This window comes from Gossypium hirsutum, chromosome A05 (assembly GCF_007990345.1).
Source record: "Gossypium hirsutum isolate 1008001.06 chromosome A05, Gossypium_hirsutum_v2.1, whole genome shotgun sequence".
Lineage (NCBI taxonomy): Eukaryota > Viridiplantae > Streptophyta > Magnoliopsida > Malvales > Malvaceae > Gossypium > Gossypium hirsutum.
The window spans coordinates 97,082,639-97,094,707 of record NC_053428.1 but is presented as its reverse complement, the minus strand read 5'-3'; the positions used below and the strand labels follow the sequence as shown (position 1 = coordinate 97,094,707).

The 12,069-nt window shown below is 33.4% G+C and overlaps 1 long non-coding RNA gene across 1 annotated transcript; it reads left to right on the top strand.

Moving 5' to 3' along the window:
• Positions 1-10,295: 10,295 nt before the first annotated feature.
• Positions 10,296-11,259, top strand: LOC107961472 (uncharacterized). Its single transcript, XR_001701301.2, has 2 exons — positions 10,296-10,590; positions 10,950-11,259. It is a non-coding gene; the product is annotated as an uncharacterized lncRNA (long non-coding RNA).
• The last annotated feature ends 810 nt before the right edge of the window (positions 11,260-12,069 follow it).

Below are 12,069 nucleotides of genomic sequence, written 5' to 3'. Positions count from 1 at the left end.
AATATTTCCATATTATTAATTCATGTTTGATGTGCTTAATTCAAAGGATGAATAGACCCTGTTTAAGAGTAGATCTAGCATAATTGAATGGAGTTGCATGCAATCCTAGAAATAGGACGACATAAATCTACTGGATTAAAGTCAAATCTAATAGGAGAATTCATAGATTGAGTTAATGCGATAGTAGGAGTTTTAATTAGAAAGAAATTTCAGTTAATCAAACTAGAGTCAGTTGCTTTTAGTCTTGAAGAGAGATATTAGCATAATTTAGGGATTTCTACGAATCAAGATATTAAGTGAATAAATTGTTTAATTCAAATTGATAATGACAGATGCAGTCTAGGTTAATTCTTTCCTGGGTATTGTTTCGTTTATTGGTTATTATTCGATTATTTTCCTAATTTGTTCTTTGTTGATAGTTAATTAATTTAGTTAATTTTAGTTTTAATCATTCACTCCAATTTATTAGTTAAATAATAAAAACACGGTAATTATTAGTACTTTTAGTCTTCGTAGGAACAACATCTATGCTCACCATTGCTATACTATTAATTGATAGGTGCACTTGTCTTTGTCAAAATTTTAGTTGATTTTGTGGGCATCATTTGGTAGTTGCTAGAAGTTTATTGGAATAACTGGTTTTTGTTTTTTTTATGAAAGTTTACAAGAAGCTCATATTAAGAAGCTTACCCAAGAATTTTCGCACTATAATCATCATGTACAAAATGATTTTTTTTCTTTTATAGTTTAATTGCAACTTGTTTTATCTAAAGAAAAACGCATTTCTTTCTTTAGATATTTGATTGTTCTTTAGAGTTAAAACAAAGTTCCAATTCTTTAAAAAGATATAAACTTAATGGAAAATCATATATTCTTTAAATCAGGCTCATAATCTCACATGTAAAATCTATTAGATCTAAATATTATGCAAATCAAATATCTAAAATTGCATATACAATTATTTTAGGATGCTTAGAATAATATGATTTTCACAAGTTTAAGAAATACTTGATGCGGAGTTGGAGTTTGTCATTAACCTTGACAAAGAAGAACATGAACAAGAACACTTGATAAATTAATTTCTCACTCTTGACCTCTTCCTTTGATTATATAAACCCTAAGTGATGACGATTACACTTTTCTTATGTGTTTGCTTGTGTAACACTAATAGGTAGAATAGATATAAAATGTTATATAAATAGATATGTTAAAAAAATAAAAAAATATTAAAAATCATAATAATTATTTATAAAATTTATAAAATTATTTTTTGGCATTATAAATTTTACAATTTTGTAAGAATATTTACAAAGCCGGGTTTCTAATAAGATTTTGAGTATTTGGTTAGAAATTTGTGTTTTCATTAGGAATTTGAGTAAATAGTTGATGGTTTGAGATAGAATATTGTTATTTAGAGAGAGATTTTGTTATTTAGGAGATATGTTGGAACATTTTCAAATATTTATAGTATTCCAATAAAGACGGAGATGCTCATCATGTTTCGCTTCAGTTTCAGAATATACCAGGATATCGTCAATAAAGACGACTACGAACTGATCTAAAAATGGTTGGAACACACGATTCATCAGATCCATAAATGCTGCAGGAGCATTCGTCAGTCCAAATGGCATAACCAGAAACTCGTAATGACCATACCGAGTCCTGAATGTCGTCTTATGGATATCTGCCTCCTTGACTCTTAACTGATGATATCCAGATTGAAGGTCGATCTTGGAAAATACAGAAGCTCCTCTAAGCTGGTCGAACAGATCGTCAATCCTTGGCAGTGGATACTTATTCTTAATCGTCAGTTTGTTCAACTGGCAATAATCAATGCACATCCACATCATACCATCCTTCTTTTTCACGAATAGCACCGGTGCTCCCCATGGAGACACGCTTGGCCTAATGAAGCCCCTATCCAAAAACTCTTGAATTTGAGCCTTTAACTCTACTAACTCCTTCGGTGCCATCCTATACGATGCGATGGACACAGGCGCTGTTCCAGGCAACAAATCTATTCCAAACTCAACTTCTCGGTTCGGAGGCAATCTTGGAAGCTCCTCCAGAAAAACATCTTGGAACTCCTTTACGGTCCTAACCTTATCCACTGTCAATCCCTCCTCTTCTGATTGACTTACAAATGCCAAATAGGCCTCACAACCTTTCCGAATCCACTTTTCGGCTCTTAAAGCCGACACCACATTGGACAAATAATCCCTTCGCTCACCTATCACCATAACCTCCTCATCCTTTGTAGTCCTTAACACCATTCGTTTAGCAGCACAATCCAAGGTCGCCTTATGCTTAACAAGCCAGTCCATTCCCAAAATAAGATCAAACTCTCCGAACGGTAACTCCATCAGATCTCCAGGGAAAATCCTACCTTGAGTTTCTAAGGGTACATCCCTATACAGTTTGTCTACCCTAACCGAGTGACCCAAAGGACTTAGTATAGATACCCCACTCACAATCTCCTTAGAGTAGTCCAAGTTGTCCATAATCCGTTCTGTGGCCTCCAACCAATATTCCGCCACATTCGGGGCTATACCAGACACGCCCTTAAAGATCTCTGCTCCGTTAGCCCGAAGTCTTTCAGAAATAGTTCCCGAACTCCATTGCCCGTACTTGCCCCGGCAACCATTTCCAGAACACGAAGCATTGCCTGTGACAGGGTATCATCCTCGGCACCGCGGTCATGAGACTCTACCTCTGTTGCCAGTGGTACCGGTGCATCCACCGCCGGCATATGTCTCGAAGACGAAGATCCCGCTCGAGCACTTCCTCGGCTCCGTCCACTTCCTCTTGTACTCATATCGTATTATCTTGATTACGAATTTTTATGCATCAATTAATATTTCAGTGTTTATTAAGATGTTTTATGAATCAAACAGTAGTTCAGAGTTTGTTTTCGCAGAATCGAAGTCTAGCTACAGTTTCAGTCTCTTATCAGATTTTCCTATGGTTTCAGTATCATCCTATCTAGAGTATCCTAGCAGGATTTCAGTACAGACAGATAAGTCAGAAAAATATTCAAAAGAGTTCAGAGCAATACTTACAGACTTGAGCCGGAGATTCGGAATGCCACCTTCTAAAGATCTAAATTTTAAAAATCGAGTTTTTCGCATTCTTTATAAAATTTTTTCTTTCAAAAATCTTTGTTTTTGTAAACCCATTCCACAGCCGAGTTGTTGCAACCTAGGCTCTGATACTACTAAATGTAACACCTCTTACCCGGCCCAGACGTTATGGCCGGATCCGACATGCCACATCGAAGCATTCAAAACATTTCCGACCCAGAAAGAAAACTTACTGAGTGTTTTAAAAGATGATTTCATTATAGGTTAAAGTGAATGGAAGCTGTGCACCAGGTAGGAAACCGGAAAAGAGGAGGTGAGTCCATCGGACTGCTTAAGTACCAAACTCCCTTCGGATCCAATCCTAGACATGCAAACCGCCATTGCCATACCTTAATGTCATGTATATTTCTAGGAAACCGATTTGATTAAGTCCTTTTTAGGAAAAATGATTAATTTTGAAAAATATCTTCATTGCGGAAGCTTTGCCTGTTTTCGTGTTATTTTGAAATCAATTACTGTTTTTGAAAATGCGCCCTAAAGCTATCCAATTTCAACAGTTAAATATAAATATTACCTATCTTAATAAAACATATAAAAACCATCAAAAATAAATAAGCGGCCTTATTACATTTAAAAGTCTAAAACCTCAAACGTAATTAAAAGGATGTCCAGTTCACCAGAAGAAAATCAAACTTTCAGAACGAGTGGCCACTTCGAATTCCCTCACAGCTCCAAGCCCACTATGGTTGGGGATTACCTGTGTGGATGAAAATAAAAGGGGTAAGTTTGGGGAAACTCAGTGTGTAAGGAAAACCCATTCAAAGCCCAAGTAAGCTCAAGCCTATTGGGCCTAAGCCCATTCAGGTAACAGTGGTACTGGACCAGAGCCCTTTTCAGATTATAATAAATTGGGCCTTAGCCCCTTATTCAGATAACAGTATGGCCCATAGGCCCATTTCAAAATACATGCAACATCAATAACATATGCAAGCCCATTTGGGGAGACTACTTAACCCACCAACCACTACACTCCACCCGTACCAGCCCTACACTCCATGTGGGGAATAGTTCAACCCACCCAGCCCAACACTCCACAGTTGCAACCTTGCTCTCAGTTAACAGTAAATTGAGGCAAAGCCTCCAGTACGTGGACAAGCCACTTTCAGTACTTCCTCCGTCAATATCCCAATCCCATGCATCAGATAATAACAACATGGCATGCAGTAAATAACAACAGTCAAACATGCATTTAGGTTAATTTAACCCTAGGGGTATTTCGGTAATTTATCTACTAGGGGTAAAACTGTAAATTTCCCACTTTTAAAGGTATTTCAGTAATTTATCTGTTTTAGGGTTTTTCATGCATATTCCTCCTTTTCACGTACTAACAGAATCACGTATCGAGGGTTCTTACCGAATTGGGCCCGTTGGCCCATCATTCCAATTTTGGCCCATTAAGCCCAAAAATATCGAGGGCACAGAAATCATGCATTTTGCAGTCCAAATTTTGCAGCTTACCAAAAACATTAATCGATTTACCTCACGAGCATTCGCACACTCGTAAATCTACAAAATACCGATTTTTGGCATTTCGGCTTTTTGACTTTTGCCTATCCAGACTAAGAAAGAGGGTGTTAGTTACACACCTATTTGCGACGATATGCTGACGAGATCCACACACGAACTGCCTACAATTGGATTACTAACACATTAATCTAACTATTCAAATACGAACTACGTATTAACCCCTTACAATATTCGGTCAACCACACCTACAGATCATAATAAGCTTATAAGAAATCAATAAGCAACTCATTAACAAATTTTTGTCAATGTTTACCACATAATCATAATTTCACTGCAAGCTGTCTTCCTGAGCAACAGTCACTAAATCATTTATAACTGGAGCTACGAAACTCCAAATCAAGTGCTGTTAATTTTCCCTGAAAATAGACTCATATATCTTATATCCATAAAATTTTCAGAATTTTTGGTCTGGCCAATTAATACCAGATTTTTCTCAAAGTTTCGAATGTTTCACTGTTTGACTAATCTGTCCACTCTTCATTACTAATCAAATTTCTCATTGTACAGAATTCAAAATATGTTCTCGTTTATTTCATTTGAAACTAGACTCAATAATATTTAATTACATAATTTATTAAGCTTCTAATTCATCTCCCACAATTTATGGTGATTTTCCAAAATCACGTTACTGCTGTTGTCCCAAGCAGATTTATTACCAAATCACTCTTTCACACATACCTTGCATGCATGTTATTTAAACATGTATACCACCAATCAATAATCACATATCTATGATTTTACTTAAGTATAATCTCCATTTCATCATTTTAAAGCACAACATGTTAGCCGATTTTTCCCTTTACCATCTAAGGCACATGCATGTTCATTTATTTGGCTCAACTTCACCTATCTTCCATTTTTCATCAAAAGAACATGAAACAACAACCATTTCCTTCATTTTAATTCATGACCAAATGCTCACAACACAACCAAAAACCAAAATATGCTTCAAGAGTTACGGTAGAATCAAGAAGAACTCATGAACATCAAGATAGAAGCAAACTACCATGAACTTACCTTCCATTTTCTTCCCCAAGTGACCAAACGTTCAAGAGCTTTCTCCTCTCCTTTCTCTTCTCTAACTTTCGGCTATGATGAACAAAGATGGACAAAAATTTGTTCTTTTCACCCCTTTTTCTTTTAATAAAATTTCATATTTCATCCATTTAATTCTTTAATACAAAAGACATGAAATGTCCATCATGGAACATTTACCTAAACCATTATCATGGAACATTTACCTAACCCATTATCATGGAATATTTACCTAATCCATTATCATGGAATATTTACCTAACCCATTATCAATTTGTACCATGAATTATGGATATCAAGTGCTCATATTGTCTACAACAACATGATGGCTGGCCACTTCATGTAAAATGGGAGGTTTGTCATGCAAATCCTCCTATTTTGCACTCCTATTTATTTGGCCACTTCAATTTAGCCTATAGCATTTTCAAACATTTTCACATAGGTTCTATTTCATAATTTCACCCCCTTTTTCTTATGGAACAAAAATTAACCAAAATTGTCGGGTTCTATCTTAAGCTTGGGCCTTCTAAAGGCCCACTAACATAATTAAACCTATGCCAACATTCATAGAATTCCTGAAAATTGGGGCGTTACAATTTTGGTTTATTAAAACAACGTTTTTGGTCTATGAAAAACTAGAAGATGGATTCGGGAGTCGGTTACGTGCGAAGAAGGATTAGCATCCTCGCAACGCCATAAATTGGTACCGTATTGATCGATTAACGTCCTAATGTTGAAAATTTGAAAAGATTTTAAAAAACAATCTTTAAAAACGTTTGGATAACTTGAATTGGATATTGAGATTCTCTCGCTTAGAACGAATAAAATATTACGTCCAGCACGATTGGATACAATATTTTAAACCCTCGACACAAGATCATCTCAGGATTTCCAAAACACATGCACTTAAAACTTTTAAAAAGGATATTTGGCTATTCGGCCCAAACGGTAAATCGAAACCCAGCACGATTGGGCACGATTTATCGAATTTCCAAATACGAAACATTGCCTCATTTTAATTTGAGAAAACATGGATGAAATTTCAAAAGGATATTTTGTATTTTAGTCGAATGGAAAATCGAAGCCCAGCACGATTGGGCACGACCTCCCAAACCCCCCAAACACAAAATATTGCCTCGTTTTAATTTTTTAAAAAAACATGGATGAAATTTCAAAAGGATATTCCGCATTTTAGTTGAACGAAAAATCGAAACCCAGCACGATAGGGTACGATTCCTCGAACTCCCAAACACGAAATATTTCCTTATGTTGAGAGGGTTCTTTGAAACGCGGGTGATTATAAAAGTGATCTAAAGTATATAAAATAATTTTTTTTAAAAAGATTATTTTCCATTCAAGATAAAATAATATATAAAACTCTTTAAAAATAATATATAAACAATTCAAAATATATAATGTGTAAAAAAAGTTTGAAATACATAATATATGAAAATATTAAAGTAAATAATGTGTAAAAATTTAAAATGAGCGTTGTATAAAAAGTTAAAATAGATAATAACAAAAAATGTAAAATAAATAAACAAATAAATAGAATGTTAATAACAAGAGTAAAAAACATATATAAGAAAAATAATAATGAAAATAATATTAGTATATAAATAGAAATAAAAATATAATAAATAGAAATATAAATAGATAAATAAAATTAGATAAATAATAATAGTATTAGAATAAAAAAATAAATATAAATAGAAACATAAAAATAATAGCGATAATATATTAAATTAGCTAATTTGATAATAAAATAGCGAAAATAAAAAATGATTAAATCGAACCTTAAAGTAAAATTCTGGGGCAAATCAAAGATAAATAAAAGGAAATGGACCAATTTAAACGTGCGAATAACAAGGAGGGACCAAAAGGGAAATAATCCCCACCCTCCAAAACACACAGCTTCAAGGAAGACCAAAATGTAGTCAAAATAAATTTTAGGGCCAAAATTAAGAATAATGAAAACTTAATTGCAAAACAAATAAAAAACAGAAGGGCTAAAAGCAATTGGACGAATTTAGAAAAAAAACAAAGAAATTGAAATGAAATGGACAAAATTCCCAGTAATAGAAAGAGAAAAGAAAATAATTCAATTCCAATGAAAATAGGAAAAGAGAGAATAATCCAATTCCAAATTGAAGTAGGAATACCAAAAGTAATCGATTCAAAAATCATTCCCCCCTTTCAAATAACAAAATACCCCTATTTATATACATGGGGTTTACTAAAAATAGCCTAACTTATTTAATAATAAAATAAAATAAAATAAAAATAATATCTTTCTATTTTTAGCCTTTTACCAAGTCAACAAAATTTGATAACCCATTGGCTTTCTCCATCTTTTTGATGTGGCCACAATTTAATGATTGTCTTTCAATTTGGCCCTTTTTGGCTTGTTTTCGACTGATTGCATCTTTTGGCTTCGGTTATTATTTTTTCGAGACCAGGCCAAAATTGGCCTATTATAGTCGTTCTATTATGGAACAATTTCGTGATATTGAAAAGATGCTGAATCAATTTAAACAATATGATATGAAAATGGAAAAGGTGTCATAATTTGCTTATACGTAGATGACATGCTCATTTTTGGCATGAATTTGGAACAATTAGAAAATACAAAAAAATCTTGTCAAAAAACTTTGCTATGAAGGATATGGGTGTAGCAAATGTTATTCTTGGGATTAAAATAACTCGAGATGAAAGCACTATAGCTTTATCACAATCACATTACATTGAAAAGATGCTTAAAAAGTTTGATCTTTTCAACTGTATACCAACATCTACACCTATGGATCCTCAAATAAAATTAGTATCTAATGCTAGTAGGAAAATTGATCAATTGAAATATGCAAGTCTAATTGGTTGTCTTATGTACATAATGACTTGTACAAGACCGGATATTGCATACGCTGTTGGGAAATTGAGTAGGTACACAAGTAATCCAAGTAGTTTGCATTGGCAAACTTTGAATTGAGTACTTAGATACTTAAAGAAAATTATTAACTATGGATTGTGTTATAATGGATATCCTCTAGTTTTAGAAGGGTATTCAGATGCTAGTTGGACTACAAATTTGGAAGATCATGCATCTATTAGTGGATGGATCTTCATTCTTGGTAGAGGAGTCATTTCTTGGGGTTCCAATAAACAAACATGTATTAATAATTCCACCATGGCAACAGAATTTATTGCATTAGCCGCTGCATTTAAAGAAGCAGAATAGTTAAGAAATTTGCTTTATGATGTACCTTTATGGCCTAAGCCAATTTCACCTATTTCTATCCGTTGTGATAGTGAGGCTACTCTAGTAAAGGCATATAGCCAAGTATATAATGGAAAGTCTAGATACATTGGATTAAGACATAGCTATATCCAACAATTAATCTATGACAAAGTGATCACTATTAATTATGTGAAGTTAAGTGAAAATTTGGCGGATCCTTTGACAAAAAGTCTTGCTAGAGATGTAGTAAAAAGGACCTCAAAGGGATGGGACTCAAGCCCATTAATTAGAGTTACCCATGATGGAAACTTGACTCAACGCTTGGTATAACGTCAAATCTTGAGTTTAATAAGACAAAGTATACATCATTAGTATGTGACTGTTAGTATGTGACTGTTAGCACTGTAAATAAATCTATCCTAAAACTAAAGTGCTAGGTACTCATAATGATAAGGGAAGGATGAGTAATGTACTCCTAATGGACCCATAACATAAATATGTTAGAGTATTATAATTATGGGAACACTCTTGATGGGATCTACCTATGTGAGTGGAAGTGTGGTCGCTTTTAGGAGCTTAAGAGCTAGGCTTTGACAACACTTATGAAAAGAGGACACAGACACATGGCCATAATAGTGTCCCTAGATACTATGCATTGACCGATGTTGATAATAAGTGTCCTAAACTTGTGTACCTACACAACTTTTTACATAATAGTGTCCCACATGTAAAATTCATTGATCTAAATATCATGCAAATCTAATCTCTAAAATTGCATAAACAATTATTTTAGGATGCTTATAATAATATGATTTTTACAAGTTTGAGAAATACCTGATGTGGAGTTGGAGTTCGTCATTAACCTTGACAAAGAACATAAAGAAGAACACTCGACAAATTAATTTCTCTCTCTTGACCTCTTTATTTAATTACAGAAGCCGTAAGTGACGACGATTACAATTTTCATGTGTATTTGCTTGTGTAACCCTAATAAGTTTAATGGTCAACTTTCAATTTAGTACGTTTATCAAATAACCAAATGAATAAATAGTTTAACTTCTAGTCAAAGCGATTCAATACTTAATTAGGTCCACATAATTGAGTTAAATTCTTACAAATTAGGCTAAAAATAGTTTATTAGATAAAATTTTATCAATTACTTAAAAAGTTCAGTAAATCGTTTCAAACGATATTTTTTATCGGTTCAATTAATTTTGATTCTCAATTTAAAAATAATTTTAAGTTATTTACTTAAAAAGTGATTTAATACTCTTTTCGAACCATTAGACCAACCAATTTTGGGTTCAATTAATCCGCTTATTCAATATGATGTTATTCCAATAATAATGCAAAAATCCGGATCCATATTATAATTCATTACTATTATCTCTAAGAAAACCTCTAAAAAACATAGTAATGATCAAAATAAAAGGAATATGAAGTTACTGAACTGCCCCTTAGGATAAAAAATACTTATACTCTCAGTGCAAGTAGTCAGCAGCCGGCGATTCCAAGAAAAGGACAATGAACCAAAAATTTGGAGCTGCAAAACAGCCGACGGGGACTCCATCTCTCGTCTGGTCGTGCGTTGTCGTCATCGCTTCACTCCTTGCCGGCGCCTCCGTCGTCCACAATATCTACAAGCCTGATCTCGTAATCACTTCACTATTGCTTGAAACAACTTTATTAAATTCTTGAAACTTGAAATGGCTGATATCAGTGGCTCATTATAATATGTCAATTACAGCATTCTCGTAATCTCTTATTTATTGCTATTCACTCTACTTTCTCACTTCTATTGGATTAGAATTCTTCTAGATATTTGGACACTCTTAAAGTGTTCGACGAAATGTCCCAAATAACTTTATTGAATTCGTGAAACTTGAAATGGCTAATAAGTGACTCATCATAATATGTCAAGTACATTATGTAATATCGAATGAAATTCCAAAGCGACACTAAATTCTTTTTCGAAAACTGGCATTGATTTTTATGTGCATTTGGTTATGCAGACTCTACCACCAGTTGAAGATGCGGATGAGGCTACGAAGAAACAAGCTGCTAATGCTAAAGAATGAGTAGTTGGTTTTCGCTGTTGTTTCCAAGGGTTGATTTTTTTTTCTCTATTGCTTTCTGTCCTTTCCATTTATAGTACTTTCCTGCTTCCTTTGGCTTTCAGTGGTTCTAGATATTTGGACACTCATGAATTGTTCGACGAAATGTCCCAAACAATATTGAATTCTTGAAACTTGACATGGCTAACCAGTGACTAGTTATAATATTTTAATTAGAGTATATTATCGAGTGAAATTCAAAGCGAAACTAAGTTCGTTTTAGACTTTTAAAATGTTCGACGAAATGTCCCACACAACTTTAGTGAATGTTTGAAGCTTTTCTCTTTTTCTTTTTCCTCTTCTTTTATTTTTCAAGTTATGAATCATTTCAATAAGTGTCTCATTATAGTTTATCAATTACGGTATCTAATTCTGTCTGGAATCACAAAGCGACACTAATTTGGGATGGATAATGTAGATTCAGATATTTGTGGATATCTGCTCTTTTTTTCGGATGAAGGTATTTTAATTACTATTTACAACAGATTCAAAGCTAACTTATTTTTGTGGATAACGGATCGGATATTTGAATTCTTTATTTGCTTTACTTTCTTTTAAAAAAATTTATTAATTTTTTTATGTTTATTAAATGCGGATATTTAAGAGGCTCGAATATTGGATTGATATCTTATAGTAATATTTGGATTTAATAGAGATAATAATTGAATTTAGATTTTAAAGAAGAATTGAGATTTGGATTTTACAGAAGAGCATTGATTTTCAGTAAATTTGGTTACGCAGACAGTAGTACCAGTTGAAAAATGTGAACGAGGCTAAGTAGAACCAAACTGATTACAATAAAGAATCAGTATTTGTTTTTCGTTGTTTTCAAAGTGCATTGAGTTTTCTCCCCAGAAGAGCATCCAATTTTTCCTAGAATGTTTGAACTGGAAGCTATGATTTGGGTAAAAAATTTTGGATTTGGATTTGAAAATCCAAATTCTTTGTTTGGATACTAGATAATAAGTTGGATTTGAATTTCAGGAAATTCATAGCCAATTTCATAAGAGTTAAATTT